This window comes from Myotis daubentonii, chromosome 17, assembly GCF_963259705.1.
Source record: "Myotis daubentonii chromosome 17, mMyoDau2.1, whole genome shotgun sequence".
In the NCBI taxonomy this organism is placed as follows: Eukaryota; Metazoa; Chordata; class Mammalia; order Chiroptera; family Vespertilionidae; genus Myotis; species Myotis daubentonii.
This window is the reverse complement of record NC_081856.1, coordinates 17,389,782-17,406,788: the sequence shown is the minus strand read 5'-3', so window position 1 is coordinate 17,406,788 and position 17,007 is coordinate 17,389,782. Positions and strand designations below refer to the sequence as shown.

At 42.4% G+C, this 17,007-nt stretch overlaps 1 protein-coding gene across 10 annotated transcripts in view; it reads left to right on the top strand.

Moving 5' to 3' along the window:
* The window catches only part of SULF1 (sulfatase 1), a 173,837-nt gene that overhangs the window by 67,471 nt on the left and 89,359 nt on the right, over nucleotides 1-17,007 (top strand). For 7 of the 10 annotated variants that reach the window (XM_059672934.1, XM_059672936.1, XM_059672937.1 and 4 more), the window contains one exon: nucleotides 16,841-16,913. The gene's annotated coding sequence lies outside the window, so the exon portion shown is untranslated. Of the gene's footprint in view, nucleotides 1-13,901; nucleotides 14,017-16,840; nucleotides 16,914-17,007 lie in introns of all 10 variants that reach the window. The other 3 variants (XM_059672935.1, XM_059672938.1, XM_059672942.1) reach the window with 1 other exon arrangement.

Genomic DNA, 17,007 nt, shown 5'->3' with positions numbered 1-17,007 from the left:
ATTTATATTGACAGTGGTGACCCGGAGCCATAAAACAAAACAGAACAGTGACATCATTCCCAGTAGTCTTTAAAGATGAGGAAATACTTGATTAACTTTTTGCAAGTGCATGGGGTAGATTAAATCACACTCCCTAAGTGCTGCTGCCCCCCCCTCCCCACTTCCCCAGAGAAATGAGCATAGTTTTAATATCCTCACCCACTGCAGTGGCACTTAAAAAGCCTTCCAGGGAGCTACCCCTCTCTGGGTCCCATCACGTGGCTTGCTTTGGCCAATGACAGGTAAGCAGGTGTGCCAGATGCCATGTCCAAGCAGCTGTGTAGAGTGGCTCTCTCCAGTTTCCACTCCCACTCCTGGTGTCGGTCATGAGGATGGCGCATCTCACATAGGGGCTGCTGTCCTGGGGTCAGAGGTCTCAGTCCTGGGGTGAGAAGACTCTAAGAGCTACAGCCTGAAGCAGGGCCCCACCACCCCTGCAGCCACCATGGGACACAGGGAGCAATCGTCCTTTTAAGTTATAAGCCACTGCACTTTGGGAGGCCTTTGTGCAAACCCAGTGTGCTTTCTTGGTTCCTGTTTGTTTGTTGGGAGCACCCACCTTTAAATAGTTCAAGTAAGGTATCATGGAAATTCACACACGTGGGACTCCTCCTTCCCCTACTGTGGTAGATAATGGAGGTATTTCTGTGACGAGCCTGAGTTAACATTGCACTTGAGGACATGTTGGGGAAATGGCCACAAGCGGCCACATGCAATCAATTAACCGATTGTGCCGCCTCCACCCAGCAAGACAGGAAGCCGAACTCAGGAAGGGCTCCGGTGGGCATGCCTCCCCAGGCTGGGGGTGGGGACTCAGGAGGGGATTTCCGTGGTCTGGGGATATTGAGAATGAGGTCATGAGGGTGTGTGTTAAGGACAGCTGGCAGCCACCTGCCCTCCGTAGAGAAAATTCCAGGGGTTGCGGGGGGAATCTCTGGGATCACAGGCACAAAGCTGAAAGTCAGGTCCCCTCTCCTTTCTGTGTCTGGAGAACACAGCCCTCCAGAACTGACTCGGAGCCTGAGAATGACCAACTGCGTGACTGTGCACAAATTATTTCACCTTCTGCCTCGGCACCAGGGATTAATTAATCACTGCAAGTTGTCTCGCGACTACACAATGCTAAATACAAATAGAGGAGACCCGCGAATTCACCGAGTTGTGACTCGTGGTCTTGAATATTCATGTTCAGCCACGCCAGTACACTCCCTCACCCAGCAACGACTCTTTGTTTTACCGAGCTCTGGGGGTCCCCTTCTGTTTGTAAGGTGAAAGGGGACCTGTCCGTGGTGTGTGGCTGCAATACTGATGCCCTGTTTTGTTCTCCTTGGCCAGATACCGTCAGGCACAGTGGCAGATGCCTGGAAACCCAGCAACACCTGACTCCCATTTTCACCCCCCAAATTTCTTCCCATTAAGTCTGCCAGTTCGGAATTCTTCAGGCATACAAGATCTCTTAAAGTGAACACGCACTTCAGGAGAGAAAACAGACACAGAACAGTTCGAACCAAGTTTCTGGTGGGAGGGAGTTTCAGTCCCACCCTTGCTGTGCGGTTTTGCACAGATTCTTCAGTTCCCTGAATCTCAGTTTCCAATGAGTCATGTTAGTACCTACTCCATAGGTAGGTGACTGGGATAGAGTGAACTGATGAACCGAGAGCTTTAAAGCATACTACATGCTCAGTGGATATTCACAAAGATGTTTTACTTTTTTGATAAAACGTAAGGTTTCCTCCACACGTTGGAAGTTGTGGAAATGTGGAGACTTGCGAGTGCAGAAGGAAAGAAGAGGATAATGAGGGGGGAAGACTGGGCTGGTAGTATCTGAGGAATGCAGGAGACACCGGTGATAAGATGGGGAAGGGGTAAAGGAAAAAGAAGAAAAGGCCACACACTCAAGATGTGCCACTTCGCAGTCGTGTCCAGATCCCAGCAGCAGTCCACGTGGTCCTGAAATATACTTTCTGAAGTTGGGCAACTGCAAAGCCAAACTTCAGAATTGTTGCACCTTCTCAATGGGCTCTCCGACCATGGGTTCCCATCTGGGGCTCTGAGAAGTGGCTGTTGCAGGAATTCAGGTGCACGAAATAGTTGGGAAGGTTGCAAACCTGACTTTTGCTCTGTTTCAACCCTTGCTACACTTAGCCCCCATGAGTTCTGTGCAACTTTCCAGCTCACTTTTGTGTGGGCACACACCTTTCCCAGCTCTTCCACAGCGTAAGAAGCAGAGTCCCCAGGACCCCTAATGTCTCCTGCACATCACAGTGGGTTGATATATATTTTGGTTCATGTTGTTGAAATGAGTCAGCGTTTGTTCTTTATGGCAACTGTATCTGTCTACCAGCGTCTCAGAGGAGGTGATGGATGGGGGTCAAAGGCCCAGCGCGGGTGATTGGGACAGAATTGGAAGAGTGAGGAAGGGCTTCATTAAAACAAAAGCAAGTAACTCACTCTGCCTCCTTAATCTCTAGGAATAATTTTCTTAAAGATATAAAAGAAAATGTGCTGATGGTAAACCATCTGTGTGCATAACAATTGCTTAATAAATGTTAAAATTGCACTGGGCCACTGCCAGACTCCATTAGTTCATGGATGTCGAGGATTTGTGGAACCTAGTTTCTTCAGACATTGAGGGAGAATATTTAGAAAGGGATATTAAAGGGTCATTTAAAGCCGCTCAAAAGAACATTTCTGTTTATTTGCTGAGGGAAGTTTAATGGTCTCCAATGGATAACTCTTCCAGTTGCCCATGCCTCGTGAGGACTGAGTGCATTGGAATGTTTGCTTTCCTGTCAACTGTGCAGAAGATGGCCTCACAAAAGTCCTTTCAGCTGGGACATCACTGGCAATATCAATTGTCTTGTCTCGTGAATGCCCAGCTGCTCCAGCCAATGCAAAGGCCTGAAAGATCAACCTTCCTGAAAAGACTAAAAGCACCTGCCCCCGCCTGGCTGTAGCGTCTTTCCTTTGCTAGTACTAGTGGGTTGATTGCTCCACCCTGGCCCAGTACTGTCAGGGTAGAGCAATCACCTGGGAACTTGTTAGAAATGCAATTCCTTAGGCCCCACCCTTGAATTGAACTCTAGAGTAAGTAACAAAAGTATGATAGACCCCTGTATACCTTATAAATTAAATTCTTGAAGTTGACCTTTGTTTAATGATGGAATGATGGTTATTGTCTTGCATAGCTCTTGTGAAATAGCCAGTATTCTGAAATTGGAAGCCAAGTGTGGTAAAGAAGATATTTCTTCTTGAAAGAAAAGCTTTCTCAAAATCTAGAGAGAAGTCAATGATTAAATGGTCAAGTAATAACAAAAATCCAGTACTTGGATTATGACTCTTAGCCTGGATGGGTCTTCCTCTTTCTTCTCTGGCTTAACCCTCTAATAAAACCGATTAACGAGATAATTATGCAAATTTTAGAACATTTTAAAATTAAATTTAGTCCAAACATGAAAGTAGTAGCATGTGAGAAAATTTTTCTTATTGAATTTGGAAAACAGGGATTAGTCTGGTAGTCCAAATTCTTTTGAGCCAGATGGGCATTAAATATGCTGGCTTCATATTTCTGTAACTATAGCTGTATAGGATCTATTGATCCAATATTTAGCTAATCAATGGCCAAATCCAAAATAACTCCTTTACCACTCTCCTGTAATTTACCACTGAACAACCACATAAGTGTGTTTTGTGAGAGAGGAAGATTTAGGAGTTAGATAGAAACAATCTTTAGATATTTAAAGCATTTGTTATATATAGAAGAATATAGATTTATTTTGCATGGCTTAGAAGAGAGCATAATTAAACATAAAGAAGATAGGAAGGTAGATTTTTGTTCAATAAAAGGGAGAATTTTCTAACCGTAATTGCTGTCCCAAAACTAAACAAGTGGCCTAATGAGTCCTGTGTTACCTAGAAGGGCAATCAATGCTCTAGAGAAGTTTTCTTCACAAGTTAACTTTAAGATCCCTCTGTCTTAGCCTGTTTGGATTGTTATAACAAAAATACCATAAACTGGGTGACTTAAATAATGTTTATTTCTGACAGTTCTGAAATTTGGAAGTTCAAGATCAAGGCAGCAACAGATTCAGTGTCTGGTGAGAGCACCACCTGGCTCATAGATGGCCATTTTCTCAGTGTCTTCAACAGGAAGGGGATGGGAGCACACTCTGGGGTCCCTTTCACAAGGGCACTATCCCATTCATAACAGCTTCACCCCAATGACCTCCCAAATGCCCCCGTCTCCTAATACCATCACTTTGGGGGTTAGGATTTCAACATATGAACTTTGGGGGTGAGGGGGGGGGCATAAACATTCAGTCCATCACATCTTCTAACTCAGAGATTCTATAATGTGTTTTCTAGAATGTCCCCCTCAAATTAGCTCTCTAAGGTGGAGGTTGCCAATCTCCTTTCTCATATGTGATCTGGTCTGTGAAGTGATGTTTCAATGAGGAACATCTGTGTGCCACAGTGTTGCTTTTTGCTAATTTCAAAGCCAGCTGATGATCATGTACATGGTGTGTGTGTGTGTGTGTGTGTGTGTGTGTGTGTGTGTGTGTATTTCAAGGATATAAGCTCTATACAGGAGATCTTGAAGTGGAGGACCAGAAACATAAATTACCTAATCCTTTGTATTCTCATCCAAGATTGAAGCTAAGATCAAATAGAAAATAAAAAAGGATCAAGAAAAACAAACAAACAAATCATCCAGAAATCCAGCAAGCTTGGAGGTCTTGGTAAACTTCTTAGGCAACCAGACTTACTTAGTAACTGTAAGAATCCAGTTCTAGAAACTAAGATGGCGGCATAGATAAACACCGGGAAATTGTCGCCTCACACAACAATTGAAGAATGCCGCAAGGGTCAGAGCAAACATCGTCCAGAACAACAGGAAGGCTGGCTGAGTGTAATTTCTACAACTAGAAGAAAACAGGGGCACGCTGAGAGCCAGCGGAGCTGTGGAGGTGAAGTGCAGAGGTACGGGGGCGGCTCACGGGCGCGCGGAAAGGGGGTGGCGCCTGAGGACGCGGCTGTCTTTTTGAATCACAAGCTCCCGACTGCTCTGAACTCCGGTTCCAGCGGGTCTCTGGACCCAGGGCTCATACGGGGAGAGGCTGGTCTGTCAGGCGGCAGCGGGCGAACTTGAGGGCGGCTTTCCCTCAGAGGTGCTTGCAGCCGTTACCGGGACACTGAGACGCGCGACTCCGGGCGCGGAGAATCACCATAGCTGCTTTCACCGCCCTTTGACTCCCTGAGACCCCGCCCCACCCAGGCTGCGGCAGAGGCTTTTGCATGTGAATGTACCTAACTACAGCCCAGCCAGGCAGACCCGGAACTTCCAAGAGAAGGCCCAAGGCCCCGCAGCGGCTTGCATTGCTTCACAGCTGAGCCTCTTCGTGGCTCCTGCTGTGTGGCCTCAGGCAGGGGCTGAATTAGCACCTCCTTAGATCCAGGAGCCACTGTACCCAGTGGTCAGAGGGGGACCATTCTCCCACTTCAGACACAGCTGACTCCCACAGCCAATTGGCCTGGAGGTCAATTCCTCCCAGTGATCCTACAACAACCAAGGCACCAAGAGTGCACCAAGAGTGTCTACCCCAGGTAACTGGGGAGGCTGAGCCACTGGGCCCTACAGGACACCTGGCGCGCAGGGCCACTCTATCAACACAGGGAAGCAGCCAAAATGCGGAGACAAAGAAAAAGGTCACAAATGGCAGAAACGGAGGAAAGCAAATGACTGGATATAGAGTTCAAGGCCACATTTATAAGGTTTTTCAAGAATTTTATGGAAACCGCCGATAAATTTAATGAATCCCTCAAGGAGTATAGTGAGACCATGGAGGACATGAAAAAGGACCAACTAGAAATTAAGCATACACTGACTGAAATAAAGAATAATTTACAGAGATCCAACAGCAGACAAGAGGATCCCAAGAATCAAGTCAAAGATTTGAAATACAAAGAAACAAAAAATACCCAACTGAAAAAGAAAAAAGAAAAGAGATTCAAAAAATATGAAGATAGTGTAAGGAACCTCTGGGACAACTTCAAGCGTACCAACATCAGAATTATAGGGGTACCAGAAGGAGAGAGAGGGCAAGATATTGAAAACCTTTTTGAAGAAATAATGACAGAAAACTTCCCCTACCTGGTGAAAGAAATGGACTTACAAGTCCAGGAAGCGCAGAGAACCCCAAACAAAAGGAATCCAAAGAGGACCACACCAAGACACATCATAATTAAAATGCCAAGAGCAAAAGATAAAGAGAGAATCTTAAAAGCAGCAAGAGAAAGACAGTCAGTTACCTACAAGGGAGTACCCATTCGACTGTCAGCTGATTTCTCAACAGAAACCATGCAGGCCAGAAGAGAGTGGCAAGAAATACTCAAAGAGATGAATAGCAAGAACCTGCAACCAAGATTACTTTATCCAGCAAAGCTATCATTCAGAATGGAAGGTCAGATAAAGAGCTTCACGGATAAGAAAAAGCTAAAGGAGTTCATCACCACCAAACCAGCATTATATGAAATGCTGAAAGGTATTCTTTAAGAAGAAGAAGAAGAAAAAGGAACTCTTACCATTTGCCACAGCATGGATGGAGCTGGAGAGCGGATAAATACCACAGGATCTCACTCATTTGTGGAATATAATGAACAACATAAACTGATGAACAAGGACTGATCCAGAGACGGAGAGGCATTGATTGGACTGTCGGGCCTTGGAGGGAAGGTAGGGGAGGGTGGGGGCAAGGGGGAAAGATCAACCAAAGGACTTATATGCAAGCATATAGGCCTAACCAATGGACACGGACAACGGGGGGGTGAGGGGATGAGCGGGGGGGGGGGGGGGGTAGAGGGTACACATATGTAATATCTTAATCAATAAAAAATATTAAAAAAAAAAAAGAATCCAGTTCTACAAAGAATGACAATTGATATTTTGAAGTTGTCAAATGCTGTTCATGACTCATTTTGATAATGTTTCACCATAGCAAGCCAAAGGAGTTATCAACTAGAAATCCACAACTTTATAAAGAATTTTCTAAAGTTCCTCACTATTTAGAGTTACAAAATAGTTATGTGCTTTACTAATCCATCTTACAGTGAAAACTGTTTAAGTACCTCCACACACACTTTTATATGTAAATTTAAAATTCAGGTAACATTCTTTTATTTTTCCTTAATAGTCAACGCCATCTACCTTTGTATGCATATGTTTTAGTAAGCTTACAAATATCATTGAAAATTGTTTTCTTTTTGAAGACTCAGATATTAAAATCAGCCCAACCCTGTTGCATTATAATCTCTAATATTACATCAGGTTTTAATAAACCTTCTTTTGCAGAACACATGTGCTTAAGATTTCATGGAAACCAAATCAGTGGAGAGAAGGGATTACTGTAGATTACTTTGAAATATGCATTGTTTGAAAGAGCCTCGGGTGACCAGCTTTCATGAATGGCTGATTTTACTTGTGGGGCACATTCTCTGGTTTAATTATATCAGCTTTTTGTGTGACAAGTACTGTTCATGTGTGTGCTGAGAAATGAAAGTTTAAAACAAAGTAGAGTAGTTAGTGAGAAAATTAATTCTAGAAGTGGAACACGCTTGTGTGTTTATAGAATAGAGGTCTAGATGAAACGTAAGGACTCGTCCAACCAAAGCCTCCTAATTATAAAAATACAGACAATAAACAGAAACTTGCCTGAACATCCATAAATATAGATCATATTCTGAGCCTTTTTAAGAAGATTATTTCACAAATATGACTAATAACTGTTAAGGGTGATAATATGGCTCTTAAAATTTTCATTCTATAAATTTCCACAGTTTACAGTTTCACAAAGTTTACTCTTTTATAATAATAGAGAGAAATGTTAGCTTTCATTAGCTGAAATATTTCCCAACTTCTGTTTGGACAATAAACTAAGACAGAAGTCATGGTTTAAATTTCAAGTTATTACAAAACTTTGATGCAAGTAGCACCTTGTGAATCAGTAAATTTTAGTGAATTTACGGTTTTAAAAATCTCCTACTATATCTCGTCAGGTGTTAATCTATCTGAAGACATTGATAAATAATGATTTGAAGGTAAGACGAATTTAATTGGGCAAGAATGCCAAACAGATAGCAACAAAAATAGGCCATTAGCATTCATTGTATGCTTTATGCATGCTTTATGGCAGTGATGGCGAACCTTTTGAGCTCGGCGTGTCAGCATTTTGAAAAACCCTAACTTAACTCTGGTGCCGTGTCACATATAGAAATTTTTTGATATTTGCATCCATAGTAAAACAAAGACTTATATTTTTGATATTTATTTTATATATTTAAATGCCATTTAACAAAGAAAAATCAACCAAAAGGATGAGTTCACGTGTCATCTCTGACACGCGTGTCATAGGTTCGCCATCACTGCTTTATGGCTAAGATTAATAAATTAATTTCCCTAGAAATATTTCTAGTTACTTTGTTTTGCTAAAATTATATTTTCCAAGATTGCAGGCCTGAATTTCACTTGAAATTTTCATAGAGTTGCTCTTTTTATTTGGTAAATGTACAGGTATGCAAGTTAATCATTGCGATTGCAGCTAAAGGAGAGATGATTATCTGACCATAGCACAGGGATTTAGGTACATATACACGTTTAAGATGATTTTTGTCATTAATAGACTTGGAATTAGCCCTGGCTGGTGTGCTCGGTGGTTTGAGCATCAGTCAGTGCACCAAAGGGTCTTGGGTTTGATTCCCGGTCAAGGGCATGTACCTGGGTTGTGAGTTCACTCTCTGTTCTGGGTCGGGGTGTGTACGAGAGGCAACCAGTCGATATCTCTCTCTCACATTATGGGAGGCAACCAGTTCATGTGTCTCTCTCACATCAATGTTTCCCTCTCTCTCTCTCTCTCTCTCTCTCCTTCCCTCTACCTCTCTACCTCTCTACCTCCCTCCCTTTTTCCCTACCTTCCACTATCTGAAAAAACAATGGAAAAATATCTTCAAGTGAGGATTAACAACAACAACAACAAAAGACTTGGAATTATATATTTAATTGATAGCACAAAATTGTAATACAATATTTTCCAGTACAACTTATGAAGGAGTATTTTTGAAATATCACTACATGAACTAATCTAAACCTTAAGGTTTCCTTGGAAATGTCGCCGAGCAAAGGAGTTGACTAAACTGTGGATGTGTGATTTTTAAAGTTCTCCTGTAAGTAACACATTATTTAAAAAGAAAGAAACAGCTATTTTCCATAATTTTTACCCCTGAGTCTTAAGCCAGGAAGTAGATTCTTTCGTCGTCTTTTGAAATGAGTATTCCTCCTTTCCTCTCCTTGCCCAGGCTTCCCTTTGTTGGTCATCACGTGTGCGGCCAGCAGGATCCCTCAGAAGGAACTCCTATCTCCATCTTCTGTATTTAAACCCTTAGAAACGATAAAAAGAGCATTATTGGTGGCGAGCTTGACCAGACAGAAAGTCGCCTGGTGAAATTCTCTTTGTGGATTGATTTACAGAGTCAAGTCAGATGTTACTCTTTCCTCACATAGATTTTAACTACAAGAAAATATTTGGAGGAATGCTTTTGAAATATAAATATGGCATCTAAGTGTCTTTTTTTCAAAATATTTTCTTCAACTTAAATGTATCACAAGAATTGCTGAACTTTAAAATACACGTGTATTGTGCCAGATTATGTATATCAGGGAAACAAACCAGAAGGAAACATGTCAAAAATAACCCCAAATTTGTTAAAAGTACATTTTTAGTACCTAAAAATGGTTGAACTTTAAGCTGCGAAGAATTCTATGTTTCTTTACTACTTGAAATATGTTTCTGTCTGTGTGTAAAAATATTTATACACATACCTTTAGTGTGCATATATACGTGTGTGTGTGTGTGTGTGTGTGTGTGTGTGTGTGTGTGTGTTTCAGAGAGAAAGATAAGTTCATAAGGTACTAATGAAACTTGATGCTTGTGGCATAGTCACTAGTGCTCAGCACACTTCATCCTCTCCACCAGGTTGCCAGCCTCCTTGCAGCTGGATGGGGCCACATGACTAGTTGCAGCCAATGAAATGTTAGAAGTGACTGAGTCACTTCCAAGTAGAGGCCAAGAAAACCTCCTACAAGATTCTCCAGGTTTTTTCTTCCTCTGCTACGTGGTCCAGTTATTGTAGCAGCAAGACAACAGTGACCCTGACTAGACAACGACCACAGCACCCCATGTGTGACTTGTAGTATGAGTGATTGACATACTTTTATTATGTTAAGCCATCGATATTACAACAAACTACTGCTGACTGATGCAATACCTCAAGACACTTCAACACAAATAAACTATCAGTATGTAAAACCAATGGCAAATTTAATGACATTTAATGTAATAAGCCATACACTTTAAGACCCTCGCTAAGATGCCTAAGATCACATCAGTAGTTCTTTTAATCAATATTGCTGTCTAGTCACCAAACCCACATTAACTGAAGTTTCCAGTGCCCCCTCTTTTGAAACTCCAATAATCTCTTTGTTCTCATTCTCTTGGCTCTCACTGCCACCATTGAAACTAGTGGCCATTGTCAGGCCCTTTACTCTTTAGACCAGCAGTTCTCAACCTGTGGGTCGCGACCCCTTTGGCGGTCAAATGACCCTTTCACAGGGGTCGCCTAAGACCATCCTGCATATCAGATATTTACATTACAATTGGTAACAGTAGCAACATGACAGTTCTGAAGTAGCAGCGAAAATAATGTTTTGGTTGGGTCACAACACGAGGAACTGTATTTAAAGGGCCAGAAGGTTGGGAACCGCTGCCGTAGACACTTGGTAGCATCTGCTTCCGAGCTATCAGCTCCTTCTGGTTCTTTTTATAATTTTTAGGTCACTTCATTTTCTTTTGTTTTGCTAATCTGATTTGAAAGAAGTGGGACAAATCTCAGTCTTAGACTTTTTGCATCCTCTTAACTGCCCTTGGTATACTCGTTTTTGCGTGCTTTGGGTTCCTGCCTTTGTGGGGCCACGTCTCAGAACTGCATTTCCTGTTCTAGCCTCTCACTTCATTCGTATCACCTCCTATTTTCCTCCTCCTTGAGAAGACAGAGGAAAAACCTAGAAAACTCAAGTTTACTTCTACTTTATAAAACATTTTTTTAAAAATCCAATGTAGGCATGAATGAAGTAAAAAATAAAATGCGTCTCTCACCCTCGCCATACCCCACAGATAACCAACACTAACAGTTTTGTTGAATAAATGACTTTTCAAGGTTCCTTCACAACGCTGGGGGGAGGAAGAGAAGGAAGAAAAGCAAACATTGTTCAAGGGGGCGCTCGTCATTTCGCCACATGTTTTCTCAAAGGTGCTCCAGGTCAGATGCACACTTTCCAGCTGACACCAGTTGTTGGAGGAGATTTATGGTTAGAGGCTCTGAAAATTATTGCTGCACCAGAAGGAGACGGTTGCTTCTCTTCTTTGCTTGGAGTTGTAATAAATTAGGTTGGGAAACAGGCTTTCTGGGGATTAACCGTAGATGAACTTTGCAAGTGAGGGGGTTTTTTAAACGAAGAAATTAGCTCCTTCACCATTTCACATATATCATAAAGAAGATAGCATGTCCCGAAGGCTTTCGCTAAAGAAAAGAGTGAGGTTGGGGAAATCTGAAAGCCAGAATGAAGGGAAAAGGGCCATGTAAACTGACGTTAAGAAATGTGAGGATGTAGATTGGCGGTGCATGTGGGCCGATGTGATTACCAACTCTTTGCTGGTACAATCCTATTTTGGTTCACTCTGACCAGAAACTAAGTGTGTTCTGGCTAAATTCCGCTTCCAACAATTGCGTGCTGCTGGCCTCATCTCCCCGGCTGTTTTGATTGGTTATGGTGTCTCTCTTTTTTCCCCTCTGTCGTAACTATGGAGTGCATTGCTTTGTTCTAGAAACAGTGCTTTGCCCCATCGCTGGGAGGTGTATGTCTGTGCTGCTTTGTGGTTCTGATCCAGCCTCTCACATGCTTGGCTGTGTGGGCATTCATTTGTGAAGTTTGGTATTACCCTCAGATTAAAAAAAAAACACACACAGAGAATGTCATCATTCATTATTAATAACTCCTGTATGACACCAGGCATTTAGAACTTAGGGCAGTTTCAAGGCTTTTAGGGGGAAAAAAGTGACTGAGAAGTCTGTGAATGAGGCCAGATCTCCAGCTTTCGACGTGAGAATCTGGGCTGAACTGTAAACTATAGGCCAGCAACTCTCAAACCCTTTAGACTTGGGATCCCTTTACATTAAAACTTATTGAAGACCACAGGAGCCTTTGTTTGTGTGGATTCTAGCTATTGACACTTAGGCATTAAAGCTGAGAAACTTGAAGAATATTTATTCATCCCTTTGAAAAGAATAACAAATCTATTACCTGGTATATGCTAACTTAAATAATACATTTTATGAAAAATCCCTATATTTTCCAAGCCAAAAAACTATTGGTGAGTAAAGTGGCATCGCCTTGCATTTTTGCAAATCTCTTTCATGTTTATCTGAATAGAAGCAGGCTGGGTTCTAATAACAGCTTCTATGTTCAGTCTTTTGAAATATGTTGTTTTCTTGAAGTACAGTAATAAAAGTCAGCCTCACATAGATAAGAGTTGGCAGAGAAGAAATAAATTAATAGCTTATGCAGATACCTGTAGGTCTTCTTTGATACTCTACCCAGACTTGACAAGTAGTAATTTTTTTAAGTGTATTAAAGGTTAGAAATAGTAAGAAATCTGAAACCATATCAGTAAACATTCCAATATTCAATGGTCATTTGCACTTTGATTGGACATTTTTACTCATGTATGACTTTTGTAGCATTGTATTTGGTCATTTGGGAAATACTGGGTCCCTGAATTACATAAATATTCTAAAATGTTGACATACTTCATTTTACCATCTGAAAAAATAACACTTGTTAATATGCTAATATCAACACCAATGTCATCAGAAAACTTTTATGTATCGGGAAGCTGCCAAGCTCACAGTGGCGGATACAAGTTCTCCAAAATTCTGATTTTAACTTGAAAGCAAGCTTTCTATCCTTGGCAACAAACACAACAAATCCTGCCAGTTGTTTTCCTTGAAAACACAGTCTCATTTCATTCATCATTGGAGAAAATGCCTGCCAAATATCTAAGTCCAAATAATTCTTTCAAGTAAAAATGGTGTTTATGAGAAAAATTCATGTCTAGTTCAGCTCGCAACCTAGTCACACAGGTGCATTTCCCCGAAACAGCGGTCACACCTGCCCAGGTGGCAAAGTCCTTGATATGTTGTTGTTTTTTTTATGTACCTCCCATCTTCTGACACAGAAAATGAAAAAGATAAGCTGTGCATTCAAGGGTCCAGGTTTAATACAATTAATCATTTCACTGCTTCGTCTTACATAAAACTGGCTTTTTTAAACTGTAGGTGACACTCCCTTCATTAGGCCTGAGACAAAAGCAGTTTTATCTACCACTGCTCTTACTCCATCAGTATAAATATCAACAAATATTTTAAAAAGCAAATAACATGTCAGTATGCTTATCAGTATAGGCCTTATGGACCCCCCCAAAGGATCTCAGGGTCCCCCCAAATTCTCAGATTACACTTTGAGAACTGCTACGGTGGACAGAGCAGGACACTGTCAGCATAAGGCCACCTCCGCCCCAGCTGCCGGGACCAGAGGGGCTTGGTGAAGTCAGAGATCCCCTTAAGCCCACTGGGAGGGACATTGAGGGTGGGGTATGGCACCCAAGCATATGTGAACTCAACTTTCTAGGTGGCTTAAAGTCCTCCAGTCTTTTTTTCTTTTATATGTGACTTGAAACTTTTAATGTCACATTCAGAGTTTGGCTTCCTGCCCTGAACAAAGTCCTGCAAACTGCACACGATTGGCCAGAACTACAATTGCTGTTTTCATTCTAGGGCTTGGAGACCGGTCCTCGAGCTCCCTTCCCATGTGTGAGAAAACCCTCTTTTTACATTTCTCCCATTTCCCACTATTTCTCAAGACAAATTGTTAGTCTCTAAGGACACTTGCCGTCCACCACAAAGTATCCAATTCAAACATTGCATCCTTGTCTCCTTTGTCCAGTTCTGCATTTTGTCTGATGGTGTTTTTCTTCTGCTTCTTTACTTCTTTTCCTTCTGGGGCTGGAAACCAGGCAGTGAGAGGATGACAGGTTTTAAAAGGTCATTTTTGAATAAAGAATTGTCTGTGTGTAGTTTGTGCACAGTGGTGTGTTTTGTATGTTCGAACGAAGGCGGGGCGGGAGCGGGGGAGATAAAGGACTGAGCACTCCTGCTGGCCAGACCTGTCAGAGAGTTCTCCACCACTCCATTCCGGACTTTTACAGAAAATCCCCTCAATTGCTTATAAACGGTGGTGGAAGAAATGTAGGTCTCTTCTGCACCTTCAGCTCTCCAGAAAGGAAGGTGACTTTATAGGTTAAAAAATAAAAGGAAAGAAGAAAAGAAAGAAAGAAAGAAAGAAAGAAAGAAAGAAAGAAAGAAAGAAAGAAAGAAAGAAAGAAAGAAAGAAAGAAAGAAAGAAAGAGGAAGGAAAATAAATGATTTTCAATGTAGTTTATATAAGGGATCATTAATACTAATTTCCTTTTTTCCTAAAGGAAGAAGTAAAGTAAATAAGATAAGGAGAAGAATAGTCATGTTGATTGGGTTCCAGGGAATGTTATCAGCATCTTAATTGTCGGAATTTTCAGTTACGTGTGTGGCTGACTAAACCCCACACAGTGAGTCTGACTGTCCTTCCCAGTCGCTGCCAGTCAGCAGAGGTTGGTTTCTAAGATAGAAGGTGCAAGAAAGCCCTGCTCGCGCTCTTCACCCACCCTTGCTCGGTCTGAGAAGTGGGCAAAGTGTGGCTGCTTACAGGACCAACCCTCTAAGAAATTCCTGTATTTAACAGAGCCTGGTGCACACTCTTTGGGAGAAAGACATTGTTTGACACCACATTTCTTTCATTTTCCTGTCCCTTTGTGCTCATATCAGCTTTCTCATGATTTGAAACAAATGCACAGAAACCAAAGAGCCGGTGCAGAACAATTGTGGCTTCCAGTGTTCAGCATGCCCAGCAATGATGGAAATAACCCTGGGCTGTTACCAAAAAACCCTGCCACATGGACTCTTAGAGCCACAGGGGCCATCAGAGGTAGCTTGTTGGTTGCTTGGCAGATCATGGAGTCAGGACTGCCTTGCTGCAGACACTAGATTTTTGTTTAAAAGCTTATTTCTTGTTGAGTTGCATTCTCTCTCTCTCTCTCTCTCTCTCTCTCTCTCTCTCTCTCTCTCTCTCTAATTATAGACTGCAGAGTGAAAAGCATTAGAAATGTTTACAAAACAGCTCATAAAGTTTAAAATAATGGGGGGGGTTATGTAAACAAAATGCGGTGTGTGGCTGGGGTACACAATACAGGGTCTTTCTTCTTCCACGGCCTTCGCCACCCTCCAGAATTTAAGGCGTGGAAGTGAGCGATGGAGGCCCTTCCCTCCTGCTACGCTATCCTCACACTTAGCTCATTATATTTATTTATCTGATGCCAGTTTATTGTTGCAGATCAAAATACAGACCCTCAGGTGTGTGGGGACAGAGGCACGGATGAAGGGGGCTGCCTCCTAGTTAATGTTAGGGCAGCCTGAACTCCCGTACAGATGTTGCCTCATGACATCCAAGGGACAGATTTTTTTCTTTTTTTTAATGAGCCCTTTGCCATCTTTCAGAAGTCCACGAGAAAAACTTGTGGCAAGTTTGTGTTCCAAAGCAAGAGGAGCATTTCCAGCCCTTTCAAACTCTCCCCTCCTGGACAGGCTGGCCAAGATGTTGCAGTGCTCCCTCTGGATTTTATTTATTTTTTAACGTGGGAGAGTAGCCTCTCACCCCCAGCCTCGGAGCCCATCAATCATTTTGCTTTGCAGGTTTAGATCTGCGGCAGCAAAGCGCAACCTCTGTGCTGGCGGCGCTGCACCGGGTCTTGATAATAGCGAGGCTGGTGCTGACAGTCAAAGGAGGGCTCTGTCCCCTTAGGCGCCAGCGCGCTGAGGACGCGGGCTGGACGGAGGGACCAACCTTGCTCGGAGGGAGGAAGCGCCTCTCCCCCTGGTGATTGATGGAGGACAGTTAGGAGGTTTTCAGAGGCTGGGAACATTTGCCCTCCTTTCTGGGAAGTCTTTGTCAGCAAAAAAGAACTCTCCTGGGTAGTGAGTGACATAACGCAGATGACAAATGACAGCTTTGCATTGCCTTCTACTTGATAAGTACGAAATATCTTATTATGCAGGTGAGTTAACGCTCCTCCAACACAACCTCTTGTGCCAGACGCCCCCCCTCCCCAACCCCCCCCATGGATGCGCTGTGCAGATGCACTGTGGTTTCACAGGCACTGCTGGCTCTTCCTGACCCGTCATTAGTTTTGGGGGGGATGCTTAAAGCGCAGTTAGGGTGTGAGTGGGGATGATACTCTTAGTGCCATTAATAGAGCTGATTATGGGAATGAAGATGTTTAAGTCATTTGTTAGCAGTTGTGAATGTTATTTAATTCTGTTCTCCCTTTGGCTTGCAGATGAGATAGATAGATAGATAGATAGATAGATAGATAGATAGATAGATAGATAGATAGATAGATAGATAGATAGATAGGTGATAGATAGATAGTATATATGAATATATAACACACATATTATGTTATTTTAAGAGACTAATTCAAATCAAAAACCTGTTTCAGAATCCTTGACCGACGTTTTCTTTGTATTTTTCTCTCCTATGTTGCAGGACCCCGTCTACAGATGTTCTGAACACCTCTGAGTGGAGAAATTGATTTTTCCACCGGGATACCTAAGTCAAGGTATTAGCCCTTGTCAGAAAGCGTTTGCATTCGAGCCCTGTGTTGGAAGTGATATCTTGGCAATGAACTGAAATAGGAAAAGTTGGAATGAGAC